Genomic DNA, 27,910 nt, shown 5'->3' with positions numbered 1-27,910 from the left:
TGTTCGGGACCAAATGGTCCTTCGAGCCGAATATCTTCCCAGTGACCTGCAAGATCCAGAGGGAGGCAGGGATGTTCTGTGCCTCCATTGTCGAGGCGGCTGTGGCCCTAAGGTGGTCAGGGCCTGTCGTGGCGATAATCCTAGAACCCGTTGGTGGATACCATTGGTGAGGGATGTCGTCAAGCTGAAGGAGTTCTATTGGGCCTTTTTGGCTCATGGGACTTCAGCTGACGGGAACCGACAGGCCAAGCGGTCCGCGGCTTTGGCATTCGCTGAGGCAAAAACTCTGACATGGGAGGAGTTTGGAGAAGCCATGGAGAAGGAAGGTGCCAGTCACATCCAAAACAAAGGGTTCCATGGTGTAATGGTTAGCACTCTGGACTCTGAATCCAGTGGTCCAAGTTCAAGTCTTGGTGGAACCTACTTGCCCTGCAGCAATTGAGTGTTTGGACCGAGTCTTCCTGTAAGAGTATGATGACTTATTGACTTACTCTACAAATCAGTGGTAACCGTGGATCAGGATGAGGTCCCCAAACGACGCCAATGTCTGTGACAGCTGATGTCAAGGATCAGCTGATCAGAAGATACTTGGTTTGTGTGCGGGGCCACAAGTCGTGCGGAGCCACAAGTCTTTCCAGTTCCAGTTAAAAGCCAGTCTCCTCATGTAGTTTCCATAGAGTACCAAGGGATTGTCCTGTTGCCCTCGTGGTTTGAGGGCAAAAAGGAGGCGTTTGCAAGTGGACCTCAGACCTGGTCACCTGAACAGGGACTTGAATCCCGGACACTCAGATCAAAAGTTTCATGTTCAGGTGACTGGCTCAACCTTTCTCTTGTCTGACGACAAACTCTTTTTGTCCAGAAGATATTTGGATTGTCCATGTGGGTAGTTTAAGACCTCAGTCCATCTTGGGGGTGGACATTTTGGGACCGGGGCCTCTTCATCTCTGCAAGGACAAGTACAGTATGCCAGAAGATTTTGTCTTCATTGAGTTGTCCTTATTTATCAAGGGCCTGGATAGCTCAGTTGGTAGAGCATCAGACTTTTAATCTGAGGGTCCAGGGTTCAAGTCCCTGTTCAGGCGGTGAGGAGAAGTATTAAATGTGAAACCAATCTCTTTTATCCTCCTCCTGTGGTCAAGTCCAAAATGCCACAAGACTTCTGCTGCCTCATCCTCAACACCGAGAAGGCCAAAGAGAAGCGACACAGTCTCTGCCTTTCTGAGTGCAGACCAAAAGCGGTCCCTGGTAGTCTAGTGGCTAGGATTCGGTGCTCTCACCGCTGTGGTCCGGGTTCGATTTACGTTCAGGGAATTGACATTTGGATAGGTTTTGACTGGAGGTAGGATTTGTCTTCGGCCTCGGTGGAATGGTTGGGGTCACCTTGATGCGCTACTTGAGAACAATAAATCACGTACTGGGTTTCTTCACTATTCCATGATAAGAGACTAATCTAGAGAACGCGGCCAGGATTAGGTTTGGGGTATTTGTCTGACGCTGAGGGATAGATAGATAGATCCTGGACTCATTTCCGATCCCACATCTCTTTTACAAAATACAAAGGATTCCTTGGAGAATGCGGGTATCGACTCTGCTACTTCTCGCATGCTAAGCAAGCACTTTACCATTTGAGGTAATTCCCCTGGTTTGGGGTATTTGTCGGATGCTCAGGGGTGATCCAATCACAACATCTCTTCTACAAAAGGCAAAGAACTCCTTGGAGACTGTGGGCATTGATCCCACAACAAGACAAGGTGCTAGAGGGGAGAATGCAGTTAGGACTGGGTTTAGGTTAGGACTGGGTTTAGCGTTCCGCGGCTTTGGCATTCGCTGAGGCAAAAACTCTGACATGGGAGGAGTTTGGAGAAGCCATGGAGAAGGACTTCCGGACGGCTTCGAAGAGATTCTGGACCACCATCCGGCGTCTCAGGAAAGGAAAGCAGTACACAGTGAAGACGCTGTCAAACGCTTGGCTGTACTCAACAACAAGACCTTCGATAGCTCAGTTGGAAGAGCGGAGGACTGTAGTGGTTCAAGCTGGCATCCTTAGGTTGCTGGTTCAAATCCGGCTCGAAGGACAAGCTGTTTCTTATGTTATGTCTGCCAGGAAAGAATGGCAATACCGTCTTGTCTGAAGGACCTCTGGCCAGACATCCAGCCATCCAGACAAGGTTAGAGGAGGTTACAAGCCTATTTACAAACCATTGACTCCAAGGGCACAAGTTGAGTTCACCGAGATATCAAAGTGATCCCGAGGGTGGCTAAGGTGTTTCTTTCAAGCCGCAATTATGATGTCTTGTTTTGTTGAAGAAAAGCCCATTATTTCTGGAACAATTTTCCCTACAAAGGAGAAATCTTTGTCCATTTGGACAATTGTCAATCTGCCCCCACTTTGGACACATCGTCGTGTTTCATTGTTTGGCAACTGCTTTGTGACTTCACCAGTCCCCTTAAAAGCCCCTTCCTTCAGGTTTCCATAGTGTAGTGGTTATCACGTTTGCCTCACACGCAAAAGGTCCCCAGTTCGAAACTGGGTGGAAACATGGCCTTTCAAGACCTCCTTTTACAAAAAAAAATCAAGATGACAAATAGGAACAAGGATATGTTCTTGATGTCTGAAGGTGTGTACACGAGCATCCATCCCCAGTTTGGACACACAATCCATATTTCCCGGATGACTGATGGGCTGGGAATACATAACAGGTCGGTGTTGGAGGACCTGATGGACCGCGAGGGTTCATAACATAAAAGAAAAATAAGAAGGCCCACAACCCCTAAGACATTTAAAAACCATTAAGAGAACCTTCAAATGGATCCTGAAGGGTCAGGATGGCCGAGCGGTCGAAGGCGCTGCATTCAGTTTGCAGTCTCTAATGAGGCGTGGGTTCAAATCCCCCTATTGACAGTGCGGGGCCGCAAGTCTTTCCAGTTCCAGTTAAAAGCCCGGCTCCTCATGTAGCTTCCATAAAGTACCAAGGTGTTGTCCTTGTATTTTGAGGGCTAAAGGAGGCCTTTGCAAGTGGACCTCAGACCTGGTCACCTGAACAGGGACTTGAATCCGGGACACTCAGATCAAAAGTTTCATGTTCGGGACCAAATGGTCCTTCGAGCCGAATATCTTCCCAGTGACCTGCAAGATCCAGAGGGAGGCAGGGATGTTCTGTGCCTCCATTGTCGAGGCGGCTGTGGCCCTAAGGTGGTCAAGGCCTGTCGTGGCGATAATCCTAGAACCCGTTGGTGGATACCATTGGTGAGGGATGTCGTCAAGCTGAAGGAGTTCTATTGGGCCTTTTTGGCTCATGGGACTTCAGCTGACGGGAACCGACAGGCCAAGCGGTCCGCGGCTTTGGCATTCGCTGAGGCAAAAACTCTGACATGGGAGGAGTTTGGAGAAGCCATGGAGAAGGAAGGTGCCAGTCACATCCAAAACAAAGGGTTCCATGGTGTAATGGTTAGCACTCTGGACTCTGAATCCAGTGGTCCAAGTTCAAGTCTTGGTGGAACCTACTTGCCCTGCAGCAATTGAGTGTTTGGACCGAGTCTTCCTGTAAGAGTATGATGACTTATTGACTTACTCTACAAATCAGTGGTAACCGTGGATCAGGATGAGGTCCCCAAACGACGCCAATGTCTGTGACAGCTGATGTCAAGGATCAGCTGATCAGAAGATACTTGGTTTGTGTGCGGGGCCACAAGTCGTGCGGGGCCACAAGTCTTTCCAGTTCCAGTTAAAAGCCAGTCTCCTCATGTAGTTTCCATAGAGTACCAAGGGATTGTCCTGTTGCCCTCGTGGTTTGAGGGCAAAAAGGAGGCGTTTGCAAGTGGACCTCAGACCTGGTCACCTGAACAGGGACTTGAATCCCGGACACTCAGATCAAAAGTTTCATGTTCAGGTGACTGGCTCAACCTTTCTCTTGTCTGACGACAAACTCTTTTTGTCCAGAAGATATTTGGATTGTCCATGTGGGTAGTTTAAGACCTCAGTCCATCTTGGGGGTGGACATTTCGGGACCGGGGCCTCTTCATCTCTGCAAGGACAAGTACAGTATGCCAGAAGATTTTGTCTTCATTGAGTTGTCCTTATTTATCAAGGGCCTGGATAGCTCAGTTGGTAGAGCATCAGACTTTTAATCTGAGGGTCCAGGGTTCAAGTCCCTGTTCAGGCGGTGAGGAGAAGTATTAAATGTGAAACCAATCTCTTTTATCCTCCTCCTGTGGTCAAGTCCAAAATGCCACAAGACTTCTGCTGCCTCATCCTCAACACCGAGAAGGCCAAAGAGAAGCGACACAGTCTCTGCCTTTCTGAGTGCAGACCAAAAGCGGTCCCTGGTGGTCTAGTGGCTAGGATTCGGTGCTCTCACCGCTGTGGTCCGGGTTCGATTTACGTTCAGGGAATTGACATTTGGATAGGTTTTGACTGGAGGTAGGATTTGTCTTCGGCCTCGGTGGAATGGTTGGGGTCACCTTGATGCGCTACTTGAGAACAATAAATCACGTACTGGGTTTCTTCACTATTCCATGATAAGAGACTAATCTAGAGAACGCGGCCAGGATTAGGTTTGGGGTATTTGTCTGACGCTGAGGGATAGATAGATAGATCCTGGACTCATTTCCGATCCCACATCTCTTTTACAAAATACAAAGGATTCCTTGGAGAATGCGGGTATCGACTCTGCTACTTCTCGCATGCTAAGCAAGCACTTTACCATTTGAGGTAATTCCCCTGGTTTGGGGTATTTGTCGGATGCTCAGGGGTGATCCAATCACAACATCTCTTCTACAAAAGGCAAAGAACTCCTTGGAGACTGTGGGCATTGATCCCACAACAAGACAAGGTGCTAGAGGGGAGAATGCAGTTAGGACTGGGTTTAGGTTAGGACTGGGTTTAGCGTTCCGCGGCTTTGGCATTCGCTGAGGCAAAACTCTGACATGGGAGGAGTTTGGAGAAGCCATGGAGAAGGACTTCCGGACGGCTTCGAAGAGATTCTGGACCACCATCCGGCGTCTCAGGAAAGGAAAGCAGTACACAGTGAAGACGCTGTCAAACGCTTGGCTGTACTCAACAACAAGACCTTCGATAGCTCAGTTGGAAGAGCGGAGGACTGTAGTGGTTCAAGCTGGCATCCTTAGGTCGCTGGTTCAAATCCGGCTCGAAGGACAAGCTGTTTCTTATGTTATGTCTGCCAGGAAAGAATGGCAATACCGTCTTGTCTGAAGGACCTCTGTCTCCCTGTCAATGGAGTTGGACTAGAGTCTTTGTCACGCAGTCTGAAATTGGCAAACGGAGTAATTCTGATTCTAATCCTGATTCTCAGTAATTCTGAGTGATCATTTGAGTGTATGTTTGAATACGTTTCATCTCAACTCCTGTTGGAAAAGGACAGCCATTTCCATGAGAGCACAAGACCCCTAGATTGTACCTGAAAATACTTTGCGCTCGTCAGAGAGTAAAGTTGTTGTCCTGGTTTGCAAAGCCTCCATTGTTACGCCAGAAGGTGCCAGTCACATCCAAAACAAAGGGTTCCATGGTGTAATGGTTAGCACTCTGGACTCTGAATCCAGTTTAGGGTGATACCTACGGCTGTATTTGGCCTAGATATCGGGATTGGGGCCCAGATTAGTAATCGCTACTCGGGAACATTTCATCAAAAAACAAAGGAGTTTATGGAGAATGCGGGCATTGATCCCTCTACCTCTCACATGCTAAGCGAGCGCTCTACCATTCGAGCTAATTCCCCTGCTGCTGCAGTGTTGGCAGAGAAGGTCCAGTCTCAGAACTATTTTCCTTTGCTGGAGTACGTCAAAGCGACACTGTCTCTGCCTTTCAGAGTGCAGCCATGATGCAGTCCCTGGTTGTCTAGTGGCTGGGACTTGGTGCTCTCACCACCGCGGCCGTTGTTCGATTCCCGGTCAGGGAACTGACATTTGGTTAGGTTTTGACTGGAGATAGGATTTGTCTTGGTCCTCGGTCGGACGGTTCGGGTCATCTTTCAGCGCTGTCTGTGAACTGCTGTCACTGCACATAAGAACAATTTCAAGTCCGCCAATTGAATCCCGGTCTACCTGGTCAACGGACATGTAAACAGTGCAGGTACCCTCCTATGTGCGGCTCCATTTCAGTGTCCTCCGTTGTCAGCGAACCTCACAAGGTCACAGTTTTTTTCCTGATCAGGGCACGGTTTTGGGTTGTGTGGATGAGTGGTCTAAAGCACCAGATTAAGGCTCCTTTCGCTCAGGGGCCACTGGTTGAAATCCCACAGCTGTCATTTTCCTGGTCAGGTCCTTTATCCACGACTGGAATGATTTGGTAGCAAAGGACTGTCAGATTGTACAACACAGCTGAGCACTTGGAGAAGAAGATGAATAGAGGTCTTGTTCTCCCGGACTGGTTGTTGCAACCGCAACCCTGCTCAAGGTTCAACGTGACATACAAAACAGGAACTCCCCGTCTGGGAATCGAACCGCGTAATCTTCCATGTGACAGGCGGAGATACTGGCCACTATACTAACAAGGACTGCTGTTGAGTTTATGTAGTGTCGATTGGCCAAGGCGGAATTCAGAAAAGGCTTGTGGCCCATGACCGTTTTTATGGTAGCTGGAGACTTCAACCAGTGAAATCCTTCCCATTTTCTGTAGCTCTTATCCTCATCAACGGACTGTATTCCCCACCTGTTACCGGCATGGGGACATTCCAACCCAAGATGAGAACACACTGGACCAGGTACACAGCAACATACGTGGCACAGACACAGCTTCACCCTGCCCCCACTTTTACCCACGACTCAAAAAGCAGAACACCACCTTAGAAGCTGAAATACTCACTTAGGAGAACGTTAGACTGAAGTTCTAAAGGTCCCTGGTTCAAGCCCGGTTTTCAGAACAATCCCTGTTTATGTTGTGACTTGGCAAATAGTTTGAAAAGGCTTATTGGCTGGCTGAAAGGACCTTAACTTAATTCTTCAAAAGGCCAGACATCCAGCCATCCAGACAAGGTTAGAGGAGGTTACAAGCCTATTTACAAACCATTGACTCCAAGGGCACAAGTTGAGTTCACCGAGATATCAAAGTGATCCCGAGGGTGGCTAAGGTGTTTCTTTCAAGCTGCAATTATGATGTCTTGTTTTGTTGAAGAAAAGCCCATTATTTCTGGAACAATTTTCCCTACAAAGGAGAAATCTTTGTCCATTTGGACAATTGTCAATCTGCCCCCACTTTGGACACATCATCGTGTTTCATTGTTTGGCAACTGCTTTGTGACTTCACCAGTCCCCTTAAAAGCCCCTTCCTTCAGGTTTCCATAGTGTAGTGGTTATCACGTTTGCCTCACACGCAAAAGGTCCCCAGTTCGAAACTGGGTGGAAACATGGCCTTTCAAGACCTCCTTTTACAAAAAAAAATCAAGATGACAAATAGGAACAAGGATATGTTCTTGATGTCTGAAGGTGTGTACACGAGCATCCATCCCCAGTTTGGACACACAATCCATATTTCCCGGATGACTGATGGGCTGGGAATACATAACAGGTCGGTGTTGGAGGACCTGATGGACCGCGAGGGTTCATAACATAAAAGAAAAATAAGAAGGCCCACAACCCCTAAGACATTTAAAAACCATTAAGAGAACCTTCAAATGGATCCTGAAGGGTCAGGATGGCCGAGCGGTCGAAGGCGCTGCATTCAGTTTGCAGTCTCTAATGAGGCGTGGGTTCAAATCCCCCTATTGACAGTGCGGGGCCGCAAGTCTTTCCAGTTCCAGTTAAAAGCCCGGCTCCTCATGTAGCTTCCATAAAGTACCAAGGTGTTGTCCTTGTATTTTGAGGGCTAAAGGAGGCCTTTGCAAGTGGACCTCAGACCTGGTCACCTGAACAGGGACTTGAATCCGGGACACTCAGACCAAAAGTTTCATGTTCGGGACCAAATGGTCCTTCGAGCCGAATATCTTCCCAGTGACCTGCAAGATCCAGAGGGAGGCAGGGATGTTCTGTGCCTCCATTGTCGAGGCGGCTGTGGCCCTAAGGTGGTCAGGGCCTGTCGTGGCGATAATCCTAGAACCCGTTGGTGGATACCATTGGTGAGGGATGTCGTCAAGCTGAAGGAGTTCTATTGGGCCTTTTTGGCTCATGGGACTTCAGCTGACGGGAACCGACAGGCCAAGCGGTCCGCGGCTTTGGCATTCGCTGAGGCAAAAACTCTGACATGGGAGGAGTTTGGAGAAGCCATGGAGAAGGAAGGTGCCAGTCACATCCAAAACAAAGGGTTCCATGGTGTAATGGTTAGCACTCTGGACTCTGAATCCAGTGGTCCAAGTTCAAGTCTTGGTGGAACCTACTTGCCCTGCAGCAATTGAGTGTTTGGACCGAGTCTTCCTGTAAGAGTATGATGACTTATTGACTTACTCTACAAATCAGTGGTAACCGTGGATCAGGATGAGGTCCCCAAACGACGCCAATGTCTGTGACAGCTGATGTCAAGGATCAGCTGATCAGAAGATACTTGGTTTGTGTGCGGGGCCACAAGTCGTGCGGGGCCACAAGTCTTTCCAGTTCCAGTTAAAAGCCAGTCTCCTCATGTAGTTTCCATAGAGTACCAAGGGATTGTCCTGTTGCCCTCGTGGTTTGAGGGCAAAAAGGAGGCGTTTGCAAGTGGACCTCAGACCTGGTCACCTGAACAGGGACTTGAATCCCGGACACTCAGATCAAAAGTTTCATGTTCAGGTGACTGGCTCAACCTTTCTCTTGTCTGACGACAAACTCTTTTTGTCCAGAAGATATTTGGATTGTCCATGTGGGTAGTTTAAGACCTCAGTCCATCTTGGGGGTGGACATTTCGGGACCGGGGCCTCTTCATCTCTGCAAGGACAAGTACAGTATGCCAGAAGATTTTGTCTTCATTGAGTTGTCCTTATTTATCAAGGGCCTGGATAGCTCAGTTGGTAGAGCATCAGACTTTTAATCTGAGGGTCCAGGGTTCAAGTCCCTGTTCAGGCGGTGAGGAGAAGTATTAAATGTGAAACCAATCTCTTTTATCCTCCTCCTGTGGTCAAGTCCAAAATGCCACAAGACTTCTGCTGCCTCATCCTCAACACCGAGAAGGCCAAAGAGAAGCGACACAGTCTCTGCCTTTCTGAGTGCAGACCAAAAGCGGTCCCTGGTGGTCTAGTGGCTAGGATTCGGTGCTCTCACCGCTGTGGTCCGGGTTCGATTTACGTTCAGGGAATTGACATTTGGATAGGTTTTGACTGGAGGTAGGATTTGTCTTCGGCCTCGGTGGAATGGTTGGGGTCACCTTGATGCGCTACTTGAGAACAATAAATCACGTACTGGGTTTCTTCACTATTCCATGATAAGAGACTAATCTAGAGAACGCGGCCAGGATTAGGTTTGGGGTATTTGTCTGACGCTGAGGGATAGATAGATAGATCCTGGACTCATTTCCGATCCCACATCTCTTTTACAAAATACAAAGGATTCCTTGGAGAATGCGGGTATCGACTCTGCTACTTCTCGCATGCTAAGCAAGCACTTTACCATTTGAGGTAATTCCCCTGGTTTGGGGTATTTGTCGGATGCTCAGGGGTGATCCAATCACAACATCTCTTCTACAAAAGGCAAAGAACTCCTTGGAGACTGTGGGCATTGATCCCACAACAAGACAAGGTGCTAGAGGGGAGAATGCAGTTAGGACTGGGTTTAGGTTAGGACTGGGTTTAGCGTTCCGCGGCTTTGGCATTCGCTGAGGCAAAACTCTGACATGGGAGGAGTTTGGAGAAGCCATGGAGAAGGACTTCCGGACGGCTTCGAAGAGATTCTGGACCACCATCCGGCGTCTCAGGAAAGGAAAGCAGTACACAGTGAAGACGCTGTCAAACGCTTGGCTGTACTCAACAACAAGACCTTCGATAGCTCAGTTGGAAGAGCGGAGGACTGTAGTGGTTCAAGCTGGCATCCTTAGGTCGCTGGTTCAAATCCGGCTCGAAGGACAAGCTGTTTCTTATGTTATGTCTGCCAGGAAAGAATGGCAATACCGTCTTGTCTGAAGGACCTCTGTCTCCCTGTCAATGGAGTTGGACTAGAGTCTTTGTCACGCAGTCTGAAATTGGCAAACGGAGTAATTCTGATTCTAATCCTGATTCTCAGTAATTCTGAGTGATCATTTGAGTGTATGTTTGAATACGTTTCATCTCAACTCCTGTTGGAAAAGGACAGCCATTTCCATGAGAGCACAAGACCCCTAGATTGTACCTGAAAATACTTTGCGCTCGTCAGAGAGTAAAGTTGTTGTCCTGGTTTGCAAAGCCTCCATTGTTACGCCAGAAGGTGCCAGTCACATCCAAAACAAAGGGTTCCATGGTGTAATGGTTAGCACTCTGGACTCTGAATCCAGTTTAGGGTGATACCTACGGCTGTATTTGGCCTAGATATCGGGATTGGGGCCCAGATTAGTAATCGCTACTCGGGAACATTTCATCAAAAAACAAAGGAGTTTATGGAGAATGCGGGCATTGATCCCTCTACCTCTCACATGCTAAGCGAGCGCTCTACCATTCGAGCTAATTCCCCTGCTGCTGCAGTGTTGGCAGAGAAGGTCCAGTCTCAGAACTATTTTCCTTTGCTGGAGTACGTCAAAGCGACACTGTCTCTGCCTTTCAGAGTGCAGCCATGATGCAGTCCCTGGTTGTCTAGTGGCTGGGACTTGGTGCTCTCACCACCGCGGCCGTTGTTCGATTCCCGGTCAGGGAACTGACATTTGGTTAGGTTTTGACTGGAGATAGGATTTGTCTTGGTCCTCGGTCGGACGGTTCGGGTCATCTTTCAGCGCTGTCTGTGAACTGCTGTCACTGCACATAAGAACAATTTCAAGTCCGCCAATTGAATCCCGGTCTACCTGGTCAACGGACATGTAAACAGTGCAGGTACCCTCCTATGTGCGGCTCCATTTCAGTGTCCTCCGTTGTCAGCGAACCTCACAAGGTCACAGTTTTTTTCCTGATCAGGGCACGGTTTTGGGTTGTGTGGATGAGTGGTCTAAAGCACCAGATTAAGGCTCCTTTCGCTCAGGGGCCACTGGTTGAAATCCCACAGCTGTCATTTTCCTGGTCAGGTCCTTTATCCACGACTGGAATGATTTGGTAGCAAAGGACTGTCAGATTGTACAACACAGCTGAGCACTTGGAGAAGAAGATGAATAGAGGTCTTGTTCTCCCGGACTGGTTGTTGCAACCGCAACCCTGCTCAAGGTTCAACGTGACATACAAAACAGGAACTCCCCGTCTGGGAATCGAACCGCGTAATCTTCCATGTGACAGGCGGAGATACTGGCCACTATACTAACAAGGACTGCTGTTGAGTTTATGTAGTGTCGATTGGCCAAGGCGGAATTCAGAAAAGGCTTGTGGCCCATGACCGTTTTTATGGTAGCTGGAGACTTCAACCAGTGAAATCCTTCCCATTTTCTGTAGCTCTTATCCTCATCAACGGACTGTATTCCCCACCTGTTACCGGCATGGGGACATTCCAACCCAAGATGAGAACACACTGGACCAGGTACACAGCAACATACGTGGCACAGACACAGCTTCACCCTGCCCCCACTTTTACCCACGACTCAAAAAGCAGAACACCACCTTAGAAGCTGAAATACTCACTTAGGAGAACGTTAGACTGAAGTTCTAAAGGTCCCTGGTTCAAGCCCGGTTTTCAGAACAATCCCTGTTTATGTTGTGACTTGGCAAATAGTTTGAAAAGGCTTATTGGCTGGCTGAAAGGACCTTAACTTAATTCTTCAAAAGGCCAGACATCCAGCCATCCAGACAAGGTTAGAGGAGGTTACAAGCCTATTTACAAACCATTGACTCCAAGGGCACAAGTTGAGTTCACCGAGATATCAAAGTGATCCCGAGGGTGGCTAAGGTGTTTCTTTCAAGCCGCAATTATGATGTCTTGTTTTGTTGAAGAAAAGCCCATTATTTCTGGAACAATTTTCCCTACAAAGGAGAAATCTTTGTCCATTTGGACAATTGTCAATCTGCCCCCACTTTGGACACATCGTCGTGTTTCATTGTTTGGCAACTGCTTTGTGACTTCACCAGTCCCCTTAAAAGCCCCTTCCTTCAGGTTTCCATAGTGTAGTGGTTATCACGTTTGCCTCACACGCAAAAGGTCCCCAGTTCGAAACTGGGTGGAAACATGGCCTTTCAAGACCTCCTTTTACAAAAAAAAATCAAGATGACAAATAGGAACAAGGATATGTTCTTGATGTCTGAAGGTGTGTACACGAGCATCCATCCCCAGTTTGGACACACAATCCATATTTCCCGGATGACTGATGGGCTGGGAATACATAACAGGTCGGTGTTGGAGGACCTGATGGACCGCGAGGGTTCATAACATAAAAGAAAAATAAGAAGGCCCACAACCCCTAAGACATTTAAAAACCATTAAGAGAACCTTCAAATGGATCCTGAAGGGTCAGGATGGCCGAGCGGTCGAAGGCGCTGCATTCAGTTTGCAGTCTCTATTGAGGCGTGGGTTCAAATCCCCCTATTGACAGTGCGGGGCCGCAAGTCTTTCCAGTTCCAGTTAAAAGCCCGGCTCCTCATGTAGCTTCCATAAAGTACCAAGGTGTTGTCCTTGTATTTTGAGGGCTAAAGGAGGCCTTTGCAAGTGGACCTCAGACCTGGTCACCTGAACAGGGACTTGAATCCGGGACACTCAGATCAAAAGTTTCATGTTCGGGACCAAATGGTCCTTCGAGCCGAATATCTTCCCAGTGACCTGCAAGATCCAGAGGGAGGCAGGGATGTTCTGTGCCTCCATTGTCGAGGCGGCTGTGGCCCTAAGGTGGTCAGGGCCTGTCGTGGCGATAATCCTAGAACCCGTTGGTGGATACCATTGGTGAGGGATGTCGTCAAGCTGAAGGAGTTCTATTGGGCCTTTTTGGCTCATGGGACTTCAGCTGACGGGAACCGACAGGCCAAGCGGTCCGCGGCTTTGGCATTCGCTGAGGCAAAAACTCTGACATGGGAGGAGTTTGGAGAAGCCATGGAGAAGGAAGGTGCCAGTCACATCCAAAACAAAGGGTTCCATGGTGTAATGGTTAGCACTCTGGACTCTGAATCCAGTGGTCCAAGTTCAAGTCTTGGTGGAACCTACTTGCCCTGCAGCAATTGAGTGTTTGGACCGAGTCTTCCTGTAAGAGTATGATGACTTATTGACTTACTCTACAAATCAGTGGTAACCGTGGATCAGGATGAGGTCCCCAAACGACGCCAATGTCTGTGACAGCTGATGTCAAGGATCAGCTGATCAGAAGATACTTGGTTTGTGTGCGGGGCCACAAGTCGTGCGGGGCCACAAGTCTTTCCAGTTCCAGTTAAAAGCCAGTCTCCTCATGTAGTTTCCATAGAGTACCAAGGGATTGTCCTGTTGCCCTCGTGGTTTGAGGGCAAAAAGGAGGCGTTTGCAAGTGGACCTCAGACCTGGTCACCTGAACAGGGACTTGAATCCCGGACACTCAGATCAAAAGTTTCATGTTCAGGTGACTGGCTCAACCTTTCTCTTGTCTGACGACAAACTCTTTTTGTCCAGAAGATATTTGGATTGTCCATGTGGGTAGTTTAAGACCTCAGTCCATCTTGGGGGTGGACATTTCGGGACCGGGGCCTCTTCATCTCTGCAAGGACAAGTACAGTATGCCAGAAGATTTTGTCTTCATTGAGTTGTCCTTATTTATCAAGGGCCTGGATAGCTCAGTTGGTAGAGCATCAGACTTTTAATCTGAGGGTCCAGGGTTCAAGTCCCTGTTCAGGCGGTGAGGAGAAGTATTAAATGTGAAACCAATCTCTTTTATCCTCCTCCTGTGGTCAAGTCCAAAATGCCACAAGACTTCTGCTGCCTCATCCTCAACACCGAGAAGGCCAAAGAGAAGCGACACAGTCTCTGCCTTTCTGAGTGCAGACCAAAAGCGGTCCCTGGTGGTCTAGTGGCTAGGATTCGGTGCTCTCACCGCTGTGGTCCGGGTTCGATTTACGTTCAGGGAATTGACATTTGGATAGGTTTTGACTGGAGGTAGGATTTGTCTTCGGCCTCGGTGGAATGGTTGGGGTCACCTTGATGCGCTACTTGAGAACAATAAATCACGTACTGGGTTTCTTCACTATTCCATGATAAGAGACTAATCTAGAGAACGCGGCCAGGATTAGGTTTGGGGTATTTGTCTGACGCTGAGGGATAGATAGATAGATCCTGGACTCATTTCCGATCCCACATCTCTTTTACAAAATACAAAGGATTCCTTGGAGAATGCGGGTATCGACTCTGCTACTTCTCGCATGCTAAGCAAGCACTTTACCATTTGAGGTAATTCCCCTGGTTTGGGGTATTTGTCGGATGCTCAGGGGTGATCCAATCACAACATCTCTTCTACAAAAGGCAAAGAACTCCTTGGAGACTGTGGGCATTGATCCCACAACAAGACAAGGTGCTAGAGGGGAGAATGCAGTTAGGACTGGGTTTAGGTTAGGACTGGGTTTAGCGTTCCGCGGCTTTGGCATTCGCTGAGGCAAAACTCTGACATGGGAGGAGTTTGGAGAAGCCATGGAGAAGGACTTCCGGACGGCTTCGAAGAGATTCTGGACCACCATCCGGCGTCTCAGGAAAGGAAAGCAGTACACAGTGAAGACGCTGTCAAACGCTTGGCTGTACTCAACAACAAGACCTTCGATAGCTCAGTTGGAAGAGCGGAGGACTGTAGTGGTTCAAGCTGGCATCCTTAGGTCGCTGGTTCAAATCCGGCTCGAAGGACAAGCTGTTTCTTATGTTATGTCTGCCAGGAAAGAATGGCAATACCGTCTTGTCTGAAGGACCTCTGTCTCCCTGTCAATGGAGTTGGACTAGAGTCTTTGTCACGCAGTCTGAAATTGGCAAACGGAGTAATTCTGATTCTAATCCTGATTCTCAGTAATTCTGAGTGATCATTTGAGTGTATGTTTGAATACGTTTCATCTCAACTCCTGTTGGAAAAGGACAGCCATTTCCATGAGAGCACAAGACCCCTAGATTGTACCTGAAAATACTTTGCGCTCGTCAGAGAGTAAAGTTGTTGTCCTGGTTTGCAAAGCCTCCATTGTTACGCCAGAAGGTGCCAGTCACATCCAAAACAAAGGGTTCCATGGTGTAATGGTTAGCACTCTGGACTCTGAATCCAGTTTAGGGTGATACCTACGGCTGTATTTGGCCTAGATATCGGGATTGGGGCCCAGATTAGTAATCGCTACTCGGGAACATTTCATCAAAAAACAAAGGAGTTTATGGAGAATGCGGGCATTGATCCCTCTACCTCTCACATGCTAAGCGAGCGCTCTACCATTCGAGCTAATTCCCCTGCTGCTGCAGTGTTGGCAGAGAAGGTCCAGTCTCAGAACTATTTTCCTTTGCTGGAGTACGTCAAAGCGACACTGTCTCTGCCTTTCAGAGTGCAGCCATGATGCAGTCCCTGGTTGTCTAGTGGCTGGGACTTGGTGCTCTCACCACCGCGGCCGTTGTTCGATTCCCGGTCAGGGAACTGACATTTGGTTAGGTTTTGACTGGAGATAGGATTTGTCTTGGTCCTCGGTCGGACGGTTCGGGTCATCTTTCAGCGCTGTCTGTGAACTGCTGTCACTGCACATAAGAACAATTTCAAGTCCGCCAATTGAATCCCGGTCTACCTGGTCAACGGACATGTAAACAGTGCAGGTACCCTCCTATGTGCGGCTCCATTTCAGTGTCCTCCGTTGTCAGCGAACCTCACAAGGTCACAGTTTTTTTCCTGATCAGGGCACGGTTTTGGGTTGTGTGGATGAGTGGTCTAAAGCACCAGATTAAGGCTCCTTTCGCTCAGGGGCCACTGGTTGAAATCCCACAGCTGTCATTTTCCTGGTCAGGTCCTTTATCCACGACTGGAATGATTTGGTAGCAAAGGACTGTCAGATTGTACAACACAGCTGAGCACTTGGAGAAGAAGATGAATAGAGGTCTTGTTCTCCCGGACTGGTTGTTGCAACCGCAACCCTGCTCAAGGTTCAACGTGACATACAAAACAGGAACTCCCCGTCTGGGAATCGAACCGCGTAATCTTCCATGTGACAGGCGGAGATACTGGCCACTATACTAACAAGGACTGCTGTTGAGTTTATGTAGTGTCGATTGGCCAAGGCGGAATTCAGAAAAGGCTTGTGGCCCATGACCGTTTTTATGGTAGCTGGAGACTTCAACCAGTGAAATCCTTCCCATTTTCTGTAGCTCTTATCCTCATCAACGGACTGTATTCCCCACCTGTTACCGGCATGGGGACATTCCAACCCAAGATGAGAACACACTGGACCAGGTACACAGCAACATACGTGGCACAGACACAGCTTCACCCTGCCCCCACTTTTACCCACGACTCAAAAAGCAGAACACCACCTTAGAAGCTGAAATACTCACTTAGGAGAACGTTAGACTGAAGTTCTAAAGGTCCCTGGTTCAAGCCCGGTTTTCAGAACAATCCCTGTTTATGTTGTGACTTGGCAAATAGTTTGAAAAGGCTTATTGGCTGGCTGAAAGGACCTTAACTTAATTCTTCAAAAGGCCAGACATCCAGCCATCCAGACAAGGTTAGAGGAGGTTACAAGCCTATTTACAAACCATTGACTCCAAGGGCACAAGTTGAGTTCACCGAGATATCAAAGTGATCCCGAGGGTGGCTAAGGTGTTTCTTTCAAGCCGCAATTATGATGTCTTGTTTTGTTGAAGAAAAGCCCATTATTTCTGGAACAATTTTCCCTACAAAGGAGAAATCTTTGTCCATTTGGACAATTGTCAATCTGCCCCCACTTTGGACACATCGTCGTGTTTCATTGTTTGGCAACTGCTTTGTGACTTCACCAGTCCCCTTAAAAGCCCCTTCCTTCAGGTTTCCATAGTGTAGTGGTTATCACGTTTGCCTCACACGCAAAAGGTCCCCAGTTCGAAACTGGGTGGAAACATGGCCTTTCAAGACCTCCTTTTACAAAAAAAAATCAAGATGACAAATAGGAACAAGGATATGTTCTTGATGTCTGAAGGTGTGTACACGAGCATCCATCCCCAGTTTGGACACACAATCCATATTTCCCGGATGACTGATGGGCTGGGAATACATAACAGGTCGGTGTTGGAGGACCTGATGGACCGCGAGGGTTCATAACATAAAAGAAAAATAAGAAGGCCCACAACCCCTAAGACATTTAAAAACCATTAAGAGAACCTTCAAATGGATCCTGAAGGGTCAGGATGGCCGAGCGGTCGAAGGCGCTGCATTCAGTTTGCAGTCTCTAATGAGGCGTGGGTTCAAAACCCCCTATTGACAGTGCGGGGCCGCAAGTCTTTCCAGTTCCAGTTAAAAGCCCGGCTCCTCATGTAGCTTCCATAAAGTACCAAGGTGTTGTCCTTGTATTTTGAGGGCTAAAGGAGGCCTTTGCAAGTGGACCTCAGACCTGGTCACCTGAACAGGGACTTGAATCCGGGACACTCAGATCAAAAGTTTCATGTTCGGGACCAAATGGTCCTTCGAGCCGAATATCTTCCCAGTGACCTGCAAGATCCAGAGGGAGGCAGGGATGTTCTGTGCCTCCATTGTCGAGGCAGCTGTGGCCCTAAGGTGGTCAGGGCCTGTCGTGGCGATAATCCTAGAACCCGTTGGTGGATACCATTGGTGAGGGATGTCGTCAAGCTGAAGGAGTTCTATTGGGCCTTTTTGGCTCATGGGACTTCAGCTGATGGGAACCGACAGGCCAAGCGGTCCGCGGCTTTGGCATTCGCTGAGGCAAAAACTCTGACATGGGAGGAGTTTGGAGAAGCCATGGAGAAGGAAGGTGCCAGTCACATTCAAAACAAAGGGTTCCATGGTGTAATGGTTAGCACTCTGGACTCTGAATCCAGTGGTCCAAGTTCAAGTCTTGGTGGAACCTACTTGCCCTGCAGCAATTGAGTGTTTGGACCGAGTCTTCCTGTAAGAGTATGATGACTTATTGACTTACTCTACAAATCAGTGGTAACCGTGGATCAGGATGAGGTCCCCAAACGACGCCAATGTCTGTGACAGCTGATGTCAAGGATCAGCTGATCAGAAGATACTTGGTTTGTGTGCGGGGCCACAAGTCGTGCGGGGCCACAAGTCTTTCCAGTTCCAGTTAAAAGCCAGTCTCCTCATGTAGTTTCCATAGAGTACCAAGGGATTGTCCTGTTGCCCTCGTGGTTTGAGGGCAAAAAGGAGGCGTTTGCAAGTGGACCTCAGACCTGGTCACCTGAACAGGGACTTGAATCCCGGACACTCAGATCAAAAGTTTCATGTTCAGGTGACTGGCTCAACCTTTCTCTTGTCTGACGACAAACTCTTTTTGTCCAGAAGATATTTGGATTGTCCATGTGGGTAGTTTAAGACCTCAGTCCATCTTGGGGGTGGACATTTCGGGACCGGGGCCTCTTCATCTCTGCAAGGACAAGTACAGTATGCCAGAAGATTTTGTCTTCATTGAGTTGTCCTTATTTATCTAGGGCCTGGATAGCTCAGTTGGTAGAGCATCCGACTTTTAATCTGAGGGTCCAGGGTTCAAGTCCCTGTTCAGGCGGTGAGGAGAAGTATTAAATGTGAAACCAATCTCTTTTATCCTCCTCCTGTTGTCAAGTCCAAAATGCCACAAGACTTCTGCTGCCTCATCCTCAACACCGAGAAGGCCAAAGAGAAGCGACACAGTCTCTGCCTTTCTGAGTGCAGACCAAAAGCGGTCCCTGGTGGTCTAGTGGCTAGGATTCGGTGCTCTCACCGCTGTGGTCCGGGTTCGATTTACGTTCAGGGAATTGACATTTGGATAGGTTTTGACTGGAGGTAGGATTTGTCTTCGGCCTCGGTGGAATGGTTGGGGTCACCTTGATGCGCTACTTGAGAACAATAAATCACGTACTGGGTTTCTTCACTATTCCATGATAAGAGACTAATCTAGAGAACGCGGCCAGGATTAGGTTTGGGGTATTTGTCTGACGCTGAGGGATAGATAGATAGATCCTGGACTCATTTCCGATCCCACATCTCTTTTACAAAATACAAAGGATTCCTTGGAGAATGCGGGTATCGACTCTGCTACTTCTCGCATGCTAAGCAAGCACTTTACCATTTGAGGTAATTCCCCTGGTTTGGGGTATTTGTCGGATGCTAAGGGGTGATCCAATCACAACATCTCTTCTACAAAAGGCAAAGAACTCCTTGGAGACTGTGGGCATTGATCCCACAACAAGACAAGGTGCTAGAGGGGAGAATGGAGTTAGGACTGGGTTTAGGTTAGGACTGGGTTTAGCGTTCCGCGGCTTTGGCATTCGCTGAGGCAAAAACTCTGACATGGGAGGAGTTTGGAGAAGCCATGGAGAAGGACTTACGGACGGCTTCGAAGAGATTCTGGACCACCATCCGGCGTCTCAGGAAAGGAAAGCAGTACACAGTGAAGACGCTGTCAAACGCTTGGCTGTACTCAACAACAAGACCTTCGATAGCTCAGTTGGAAGAGCGGAGAACTGTAGTGGTTCAAGCTGGCATCCTTAGGTCGCTGGTTCAAATCCGGCTCGAAGGACAAGCTGTTTCTTATGTTATGTCTGCCAGGAAAGAATGGCAATACCGTCTTGTCTGAAGGACCTCTGTCTCCCTGTCAATGGAGTTGGACTAGAGTCTTTGTCACGCAGTCTGAAATTGGCAAACGGAGTAATTCTGATTCTAATCCTGATTCTCAGTAATTCTGAGTGATCATTTGAGTGTATGTTTGAATACGTTTCATCTCAACTCCTGTTGGAAAAGGACAGCCATTTCCATGAGAGCACAAGACCCCTGGATTGTACCTGAAAATACTTTGCGCTCATCAGAGAGTAAAGTTGTTGTCCTGGTTTGCAAAGCCTCCATTGTTACGCCAGAAGGTGCCAGTCACATCCAAAACAAAGGGTTCCATGGTGTAATGGTTAGCACTCTGGACTCTGAATCCAGTTTAGGGTGATACCTACGGCTGTATTTGGCCTAGATATCGGGATTGGGGCCCAGATTAGTAATCGCTACTCGGGAACATTTCATCAAAAAACAAAGGAGTTTATGGAGAATGCGGGCATTGATCCCTCTACCTCTCACATGCTAAGCGAGCGCTCTACCATTCAAGCTAATTCCCCTGCTGATGCAGTGTTGGCAGAGAAGGTCCAGTCTCAGAACTATTTTCCTTTGCTGGAGTACGTCAAAGCGACACTGTCTCTGCCTTTCAGAGTGCAGCCATGATGCAGTCCCTGGTTGTCTAGTGGCTGGGACTTGGTGCTCTCACCACCGCGGCCGTTGTTCGATTCCCGGTCAGGGAACTGACATTTGGTTAGGTTTTGACTGGAGATAGGATTTGTCTTGGTCCTCGGTCGGACGGTTCGGGTCATCTTTCAGCGCTGTCTGTGAACTGCTGTCACTGCACATAAGAACAATTTCAAGTCCGCCAATTGAATCCCGGTCTACCTGGTCAACGGACATGTAAACAGTGCAGGTACCCTCCTATGTGCGGCTCCATTTCAGTGTCCTCCGTTGTCAGCGAACCTCACAAGGTCACAGTTTTTTCCTGATCAGGGCATGGTTTTGGGTTGTGTGGATGAGTGGTTTAAAGCACCAGATTAAGGCTCCTTTCGCTCAGGGGCCACTGGTTGAAATCCCACAGCTGTCATTTTCCTGGTCAGGTCCTTTATCCACGACTGGAATGATTTGGTAGCAAAGGACTGTCAGATTGTACAACACAGCTGAGCACTTGGAGAAGAAGATGAATAGAGGTCTTGTTCTCCCGGACTGGTTGTTGCAACCGCAACCCTGCTCAAGGTTCAACGTGACATACAAAACAGGAACTCCCCGTCTTGGAATCGAACCGCGTAATCTTCCATGTGACAGGCGGAGATACTGGCCACTATACTAACAAGGACTGCTGTTGAGTTTATGTAGTGTCGATTGGCCAAGGCGGAATTCAGAAAAGGCTTGTGGCCCATGACCGTTTTTATGGTAGCTGGAGACTTCAACCAGTGAAATCCTTCCCATTTTCTGTAGCTCTTATCCTCATCAACGGACTGTATTCCCCACCTGTTACCGGCATGGAGACATTCCAACCCAAGATGAGAACACACTGGACCAGGTACACAGCAACATACGTGGCACAGACACAGCTTCACCCTGCCCCCACTTTTACCCACGACTGAAAAAGCAGAACACCACCTTAGAAGCTGAAATACTCACTTAGGAGAACGTTAGACTGAAGTTCTAAAGGTCCCTGGTTCAAGCCCGGTTTTCAGAACAATCCCTGTTTATGTTGTGACTTGGCAAATAGTTTGAAAAGGCTGATTGGCTGGCTGAAAGGACCTTAACTTAATTCTTCAAAAGGCCAGACATCCAGCCATCCAGACAAGGTTAGAGGAGGTTACAAGCCTATTTACAAACCATTGACTCCAAGGGCACAAGTTGAGTTCACCGAGATATCAAAGTGATCCCGAGGGTGGCTAAGGTGTTTCTTTCAAGCCGCAATTATGATGTCTTGTTTTGTTGAAGAAAAGCCCATTATTTCTGGAACAATTTTCCCTACAAAGGAGACATCTTTGTCTATTTGGACAATTGTCAATCTGCCCCCACTTTGGACACATCGTCGTGTTTCATTTTTTGGCAACTGCTTTGTGACTTCACCAGTCCCCTTAAAAGCCCCTTCCTACGGGTTTCCATAGTGTTGTGGTTATCACGTTTGCCTCACACGCAAAAGGTCCCCAGTTCGAAACTGGGTGGAAACATGGCCTTTGAAGTCCTTCTTTTACAAAAAAAGTCAAGGTGACAAATAGGAACAACGACATGTGCTTGATCTCTGAAGGGACTTGAACACTCAGATTTAAAGTCTGATGCCCTACGAAGTGAGTCCCCAGGCCTTTGGTCAAAAGACATGTTTTTATGTATTTGGAATGAAATGTTTTTTGCATGTTGAACACTTTTCAACAGGAAAGATATCTTTCAGATGTATCAATAAAACTGCTGGATCGCCCAACATGGGGCTCGAACCCACGACCATGAGATTAAGAGTCTCATGCTCTACCGACTGAACTAATCGGGCGTTTTGTGGCAAAATTAGGCGTTTGCAAGTGGACCTCAGACCTTGTCACCAGAACAGGGACTTGAATCCCGGACAATCAGATCAAAAGTTTCATGTTCGGGACCAAATGGTCCTTTGAGCCGAATATCTTCCCAGTGATCTGCAAGATCCAGAAGGAGGCAGGGATGTTCTGTGCCTCCATTGTCGAGGCGGCTGTGGCCCTAAGGTGGATGCCATTGGTGAGGGATGCCGTCAAGCTGAAGGAGTTCTATTGGGCCTTTTTGGCTCATGGGACTTCAGCTGACAGGAACCGACAAGCCAAGCGGTCCGCGGCTTTGGCATTTGCTGAGGCAATAACTCTGACATGGGAGGAGTTTGGAGAAGCCATGGAGAAGGACTTCCGGACGGCTTCGAAGACATTCTGGACCACCATCCGGCATCTCAGGAAAGGAAAGCAGTACACAGTGAAGACGCTGTACTCATTTGCCCCAACACAACAAGACCTTCAATAGCTCAGTTGGAAGCGCGTAGGACTGTAGAGGTTCAAGTTGGCATCCTTAGGTAGCTGGTTCAAGTCCGGCTCGAAGGACAAGCTGTTTCTTATGTTATGTCTGCCAGGAAAGAATGGCAATACCGTCTTGTCTGAAGGACTTCCGCTTCCCTGTCAATGGAGTTGGACTTGAGTCTTTGTCACGCAGTTTTAAATTGGCAAACGGAGTCATTCTGGTTGAGTGATCATTTGAGTGTCTATTTGAATACGTTTCATCTCAACTCCTGTTGGAAAAGGACAGCCATTTCCGTGAGAGCACAAGACCCCTGGATTGTACCCGAAAATACTTAGCGCTCATCAAAGAGTAAAGTTGTTGTCCTGGTTTGCAAAGCCTCCATTGTTACGCCAGAAGGTGCCAGTCACATCCAAAACAAAGGGTTCCATGGTGTAATGGTTAGCACTCTGGACTCTGAATCCAGTGGTCCAAGTTCAAGTCTTGGTGGAACTTACTTGCCCTGCAGCAATTGAGTGTTTGGACTGAGTCTTCCTGTAAGAGTATGATGACTTATTGACTTACTCTACAAATCAGTGGTAACCGTGGATCAGGATGAGGTCCCCAAACGACGCCAATGTCTGTGACAGCTGATGTTAAGGATCAGCTGATCAGGAGATACTTGGTTTGTGTGCGGGGCCACAAGCCTTTCCAGTTCCAGTTAAAAGCCAGGCTCCTCATGTAGTTTCCATAGAGTACCAAGGGATTGTCCTGTTGCCCTCGTATTTTGAGGGCAAAAAGGAGGCGTTTGCAAGTGGACCTCAGACCTGGTCACCTGAACAGGGACTTGAATCCCGGACACTCAGATCAAACGTTTCATGTTCAGGTGACCGGCTCAACCTTTGTCTTGTCTGACCACGAACTCTTTTTGTCCAGAAGATATTTGGATTGTCCGTGTGGGTAGTTTAAGACCTCAGTCCATCTTGGGGGTGGACATTTCGGGGCCTCTTCATCTCTGCAAGGCCTCGGTGGAATGGTTGGGGTCACCTTGATGCGCTACTTGGGAACAATAAATCACGTACTGGGCTTCTTCACTATTCCATTATAAGAGACTAATCTAGAGAACGCGGCCAGGATTAGGTTTGGGGTATTTGTCTGACGCTGAGGGATAGATCCTGGACTCATTTCCGATCCCACATCTCTTTTACAAAATACAAAGGATTCCTTGGAGAATGCGGGTATCGACTCTGCTACTTCTCGCATGCTAAGCAAGCACTTTACCATTTGAGGTAATTCCCCTGGTTTGGGGTATTTGTCGGATGCTAAGGGGTAGATCCAATCCCAACATCTCTTCTACAAAAGGCAAAGAACTCCTTGAAGATTGCGGGCATTGATCCCACAACAAGACAAGACAAGGTGCTAGAGGGGAGAATGCAGTTAGGACTGGGTTTAGGGTGATACCTATGGCTGTGTTTGGCCTAGATATCGGGATTGGGGCCCGGAGTAGTATTCGCCACGTGGGAACATTTCATCAAAAAAACAAAGGAGTTTATGGAGAATGCGGGCATTGATCCCGCTACCTCTCACATGCTAAGCGAGCGCTCTACCATTTGAGCTAATTCCCCTGCTGATGCAGCGTTGGCAGAAAAGGTCCAGTCTCAGAACTATTTTGGTTCCTTTGCTGGAGTACATCAAAGCGACACAGTCTCTGCCTTTCGGAGTGCAGCCATGATGCAGTACCTGGTTGTCTAGTGGCTGGGAATTGGTGCTCTCACCACCGCGGCTGTTGTTCGATTCCTGGTCAGGGAACTGACATTTGGTTAGGTTTTGAGTGGAGATAGGATTTGTCTTGGTCCTCGGTCGAACGGTTCGGGTCATCTTTCAGCGCTATCTGTGAACTGCTGTCACTGCACATAAAAACATGGGGACATGGGGACATTCCAACCCAAGATGAGAACACACTGGACCAAGTACACAGCAACATACGTGGCACAGACACAGCTTCACCCTGCCCCCACTTTTACCCACGACTGAAAAAGCAGAACACCACCTCAGAAGCTGAAATACTCACTTAGGAGAAAGTTAGACTGAAGTTCTAAAGGTCCCTGGTTCAAGCCCGGTTTTCAGAACAATCCCTGTTTATGTTGCGACTTGGCAAATAGTTTGAAAAGGCTTATTGGCTGGCTGAAAGGACCTTAACTTAATTCTTCAAAAGGCCAGACATCCAGCCATCCAGACAAGGTTAGAGGAGGTTACAAGCCTATTTACAAACCATTGACTCCAAGGGCACAAGTTGAGTCCACCGAGATATCAAAGTGACCCCGAGGGTGACTAAGGTGTTTCTTTCAAGCCGCGATTGTGATGTCTTGTTTTGTTGAAGAAAAGCCCATAATTTCTGGAACAATTTTCCCTACAAAGGAGACATCTTTGTCTATTTGGACAATTGTCAATCTGCCCCCACTTTGGACACATCGTCGTGTTTCATTTTTTGGCAACTGCTTTGTGACTTCACCAGTCCCCTTAAAAGCCCCTTCCTACGGGTTTCCATAGTGTTGTGGTTATCACGTTTGCCTAACACGCAAAAGGTCCCCAGTTCGAAACTGGGTGGAAACATGGCCTTTGAAGTCCTTCTTTTACAAAAAAAGTCAAGGTGACAAATAGGAACAAGGACATGTGCTTGACTTCTGAAGGGACTTGAACACTCAGATTTAAAGTCTGATGCCCTACGAAGTGAGTCCCCAGGCCTTTGGTCAAAATACATGTTTTTATGTATTTGGAATGAAATGTTTTTTGCATGTTGAACACTTTTCAACAGGAAAGATATCTTTCAGATGTATCAATAAAACTTCTGAATCGCCCAACATGGGGCTCGAACCCACGACCATGAGATTAAGAGTCTCATGCTCTACCGACTGAGCTAATCGGGCCTTTTGTGGCAAAATGAGGCGTTTGCAAGTGGACCTCAGACCTTGTCACCAGAACAGGGACTTGAATCCCGGACAATCAGATCAAAAGTTTCATGTTCGGGACCAAATGGTCCTTTGAGCCGAATATCTTCCCAGTGACCTGCAAGATCCAGAAGGAGGCAGGGATGTTCTGTGCCTCCATTGTCGAGGCGGCTGTGGCCCTAAGGTGGATGCCATTGGTGAGGGATGCCGTCAAGCTGAAGGAGTTCTATTGGGCCTTTTTGGCTCATGGGACTTCAGCTGACAGGAACCGACAAGCCAAGCGGTCCGCGGCTTTGGCATTCGCTGAGGCAATAACTCTGACATGGGAGGAGTTTGGAGAAGCCATGGAGAAGGACTTCCGGACGGCTTCGAAGAGATTCTGGACCACCATCCGGCATCTCAGGAAAGGAAAGCAGTACACAGTGAAGACGCCGTCAAACGCTTGGCTGTACTCATTTGCCCCAACTCAACAAGACCTTTGATAGCTCAGTTGGAAGCGCGGAGGACTGTAGAGGTTCAAGGACAAGCTGTTTCTTATGTTATTTCTGCCAGGAAAGAATGGCAATACCGTCTTGTCTGAAGGACTTCTGCTTCCCTGTCAATGGAGTTGGACTTGAGTCTTTGTCACGCAGTCTGAAATTGGCAAACGGAGTCATTCTGATTGAGTGATCATTTGAGTGTCTATTTGAATACGTTTCATCTCAACTCCTGTTGGAAAAGGACAGCCATTTCCGTGAGAGCACAAGACCCCTGGATTGTACCCGAAAATACTTAGCGCTCATCAAAGAGCAAAGTTGTTGTCCTGGTTTGCAAAGCCTCCATTGTTACGCCAGAAGGTGCCAGTCACATCCAAAACAAAGGGTTCCATGGTGTAATGGTTAGCACTCTGGACTCTGAATCCAGTGGTCCAAGTTCAAGTCTTGGTGGAACCTACTTGCCCTGCAGCAATTGAGTGTTTGGACTGAGTCTTCCTGTAAGAGTATGATGACTTATTGACTTACTCTACAAATCAGTGGTAACCGTGGATCAGGATGAGGTCCCCAAACGACGCCAATGTCTGTGACAGCTGATGTTAAGGATCAGCTGATCAGAAGATACTTGGTTTGTGTGCGGGGCCACAAGCCTTTCCATTTCCAGTTAAAAGCCAGGCTCCTCATGTAGTTTCCATAGAGTACCAAGGGATTGTCCTGTTGCCCTCGTATTTTGAGGGCAAAAAGGAGGCGTTTGCAAGTGGACCTCAGACCTGGTCACCTGAACAGGGACTTGAATCCACTCAGATCAAACGTTTCATGTTCAGGTGACCGGCTCAACCTTTGTCTTGTCTGACCACGAACTCTTTTTGTCCAGAAGATATTTGGATTGTCCGTGTGGGTAGTTTAAGACCTCAGTCCATCTTGGGGGTGGACATTTCGGGGCCTCTTCATCTCTGCAAGGCCTCGGTGGAATGGTTGGGGTCACCTTGATGCGCTACTTGGGAACAATAAATCACGTACTGGGCTTCTTCACTATTCCATTATAAGAGACTAATCTAGACAACGCGGCCAGGATTAGGTTTGGGGTATTTGTCTGACGCTGAGGGATAGATCCTGGACTCATTTCCGATCCCACATCTCTTTTACAAAATACAAAGGATTTCTTGGAGAATGCGGGCATCGACTCTGCTACTTCTCGCATGCTAAGCAAGCACTTTACCATTTGAGGTAATTCCCCTGGTTTGGGGTATTTGTCTGATGCTAAGGGGTAGATCCAATCCCAACATCTCTTCTACAAAAGGCAAAGAACTCCTTGAAGATTGCGGGCATTGATCCCACAACAAGACAAGACAAGGTGCTAGAGGGGAGAATGCAGTTAGGACTGGGTTTAGGGTGATACCTATGGCTGTGTTTGGCCTAGATATCGGGATTGGGGCCCGGATTAGTATTCGCTACGTGGGAACATTTCATCAAAAAAAGAAAGGAGTTTATGGAGAATGCGGGCATTGATCCCGCTACCTCTCACATGCTAAGCGAGCGCTCTACCATTTGAGCTAATTCCCCTGCTGATGCAGCGTTGGCAGAAAAGGTCCAGTCTCATAACTATTTTGGTTCCTTTGCTGGAGTACGTCAAAGCGACAGTCTCTGCCTTTCGTAGTGCAGCCATGATGCAGTCCCTGGTTGTCTAGTGGCTGGGAATTGGTGCTCTCACCACCGCGGCCGTTGTTCGATTCCCGGTCAGGGAACTGACATTTGGTTAGGTTTTGAGTGGAGATAGGATTTGTCTTGGTCCTCGGTCGAACGGTTCGGGTCATCTTTCAGCGCTATCTGTGAACTGCTGTCACTGCACATAAAAACATGGGGACATGGGGACATTCCAACCCAAG

The 27,910-nt window shown here is 48.1% G+C and overlaps 23 non-coding genes across 23 annotated transcripts; 22 read left to right on the top strand and 1 right to left on the bottom strand.

Moving 5' to 3' along the window:
* Window positions 1-350: 350 nt before the first annotated feature.
* On the top strand, window positions 351-422 carry trnaq-cug (transfer RNA glutamine (anticodon CUG)). Its single transcript has one exon. It is a non-coding gene; the product is annotated as a tRNA-Gln (tRNA).
* Window positions 423-1,009: 587 nt separating this feature from the next.
* Window positions 1,010-1,082, top strand: trnak-uuu (transfer RNA lysine (anticodon UUU)). The gene has a single exon. It is a non-coding gene; the product is annotated as a tRNA-Lys (tRNA).
* A 906-nt stretch (window positions 1,083-1,988) lies between these two features.
* On the top strand, window positions 1,989-2,075 carry trnay-gua (transfer RNA tyrosine (anticodon GUA)). Its single transcript is given in 2 exon segments — window positions 1,989-2,025; window positions 2,040-2,075. It is a non-coding gene; the product is annotated as a tRNA-Tyr (tRNA).
* Window positions 2,076-2,467: 392 nt separating this feature from the next.
* Window positions 2,468-2,540, top strand: trnav-cac (transfer RNA valine (anticodon CAC)). Its single transcript has one exon. It is a non-coding gene; the product is annotated as a tRNA-Val (tRNA).
* An 891-nt stretch (window positions 2,541-3,431) lies between these two features.
* Window positions 3,432-3,503, top strand: trnaq-cug (transfer RNA glutamine (anticodon CUG)). Its single transcript has one exon. It is a non-coding gene; the product is annotated as a tRNA-Gln (tRNA).
* A 587-nt stretch (window positions 3,504-4,090) lies between these two features.
* trnak-uuu (transfer RNA lysine (anticodon UUU)) lies at window positions 4,091-4,163 on the top strand. Its single transcript has one exon. It is a non-coding gene; the product is annotated as a tRNA-Lys (tRNA).
* A 905-nt stretch (window positions 4,164-5,068) lies between these two features.
* Window positions 5,069-5,155, top strand: trnay-gua (transfer RNA tyrosine (anticodon GUA)). Its single transcript is given in 2 exon segments — window positions 5,069-5,105; window positions 5,120-5,155. It is a non-coding gene; the product is annotated as a tRNA-Tyr (tRNA).
* A 2,134-nt stretch (window positions 5,156-7,289) lies between these two features.
* trnav-cac (transfer RNA valine (anticodon CAC)) lies at window positions 7,290-7,362 on the top strand. Its single transcript has one exon. It is a non-coding gene; the product is annotated as a tRNA-Val (tRNA).
* An 891-nt stretch (window positions 7,363-8,253) lies between these two features.
* trnaq-cug (transfer RNA glutamine (anticodon CUG)) lies at window positions 8,254-8,325 on the top strand. Its single transcript has one exon. It is a non-coding gene; the product is annotated as a tRNA-Gln (tRNA).
* A 587-nt stretch (window positions 8,326-8,912) lies between these two features.
* Window positions 8,913-8,985, top strand: trnak-uuu (transfer RNA lysine (anticodon UUU)). The gene has a single exon. It is a non-coding gene; the product is annotated as a tRNA-Lys (tRNA).
* Window positions 8,986-9,890: 905 nt separating this feature from the next.
* On the top strand, window positions 9,891-9,977 carry trnay-gua (transfer RNA tyrosine (anticodon GUA)). Its single transcript is given in 2 exon segments — window positions 9,891-9,927; window positions 9,942-9,977. It is a non-coding gene; the product is annotated as a tRNA-Tyr (tRNA).
* Window positions 9,978-12,111: 2,134 nt separating this feature from the next.
* Window positions 12,112-12,184, top strand: trnav-cac (transfer RNA valine (anticodon CAC)). Its single transcript has one exon. It is a non-coding gene; the product is annotated as a tRNA-Val (tRNA).
* Window positions 12,185-13,075: 891 nt separating this feature from the next.
* trnaq-cug (transfer RNA glutamine (anticodon CUG)) lies at window positions 13,076-13,147 on the top strand. Its single transcript has one exon. It is a non-coding gene; the product is annotated as a tRNA-Gln (tRNA).
* A 587-nt stretch (window positions 13,148-13,734) lies between these two features.
* trnak-uuu (transfer RNA lysine (anticodon UUU)) lies at window positions 13,735-13,807 on the top strand. Its single transcript has one exon. It is a non-coding gene; the product is annotated as a tRNA-Lys (tRNA).
* A 905-nt stretch (window positions 13,808-14,712) lies between these two features.
* On the top strand, window positions 14,713-14,799 carry trnay-gua (transfer RNA tyrosine (anticodon GUA)). Its single transcript is given in 2 exon segments — window positions 14,713-14,749; window positions 14,764-14,799. It is a non-coding gene; the product is annotated as a tRNA-Tyr (tRNA).
* A 2,134-nt stretch (window positions 14,800-16,933) lies between these two features.
* trnav-cac (transfer RNA valine (anticodon CAC)) lies at window positions 16,934-17,006 on the top strand. The gene has a single exon. It is a non-coding gene; the product is annotated as a tRNA-Val (tRNA).
* An 891-nt stretch (window positions 17,007-17,897) lies between these two features.
* Window positions 17,898-17,969, top strand: trnaq-cug (transfer RNA glutamine (anticodon CUG)). Its single transcript has one exon. It is a non-coding gene; the product is annotated as a tRNA-Gln (tRNA).
* Window positions 17,970-18,556: 587 nt separating this feature from the next.
* trnak-uuu (transfer RNA lysine (anticodon UUU)) lies at window positions 18,557-18,629 on the top strand. The gene has a single exon. It is a non-coding gene; the product is annotated as a tRNA-Lys (tRNA).
* Window positions 18,630-19,535: 906 nt separating this feature from the next.
* On the top strand, window positions 19,536-19,622 carry trnay-gua (transfer RNA tyrosine (anticodon GUA)). The gene is given in 2 exon segments: window positions 19,536-19,572; window positions 19,587-19,622. It is a non-coding gene; the product is annotated as a tRNA-Tyr (tRNA).
* A 2,133-nt stretch (window positions 19,623-21,755) lies between these two features.
* trnav-cac (transfer RNA valine (anticodon CAC)) lies at window positions 21,756-21,828 on the top strand. Its single transcript has one exon. It is a non-coding gene; the product is annotated as a tRNA-Val (tRNA).
* A 3,315-nt stretch (window positions 21,829-25,143) lies between these two features.
* trnav-aac (transfer RNA valine (anticodon AAC)) lies at window positions 25,144-25,216 on the top strand. Its single transcript has one exon. It is a non-coding gene; the product is annotated as a tRNA-Val (tRNA).
* A 241-nt stretch (window positions 25,217-25,457) lies between these two features.
* Window positions 25,458-25,530, bottom strand: trnak-cuu (transfer RNA lysine (anticodon CUU)). Its single transcript has one exon. It is a non-coding gene; the product is annotated as a tRNA-Lys (tRNA).
* Window positions 25,531-26,411: 881 nt separating this feature from the next.
* On the top strand, window positions 26,412-26,483 carry trnaq-cug (transfer RNA glutamine (anticodon CUG)). Its single transcript has one exon. It is a non-coding gene; the product is annotated as a tRNA-Gln (tRNA).
* The last annotated feature ends 1,427 nt before the right edge of the window (window positions 26,484-27,910 follow it).

This window comes from Doryrhamphus excisus, linkage group LG6, assembly GCF_037039965.1.
Source record: "Doryrhamphus excisus strain RoL-2023G ecotype Guam linkage group LG6, RoL_Dexc_Guam_v1.1, whole genome shotgun sequence".
Taxonomy (NCBI): domain Eukaryota; kingdom Metazoa; phylum Chordata; class Actinopteri; order Syngnathiformes; family Syngnathidae; genus Doryrhamphus; species Doryrhamphus excisus.
This window is presented reverse-complemented; position numbering and strand designations above follow the sequence as displayed.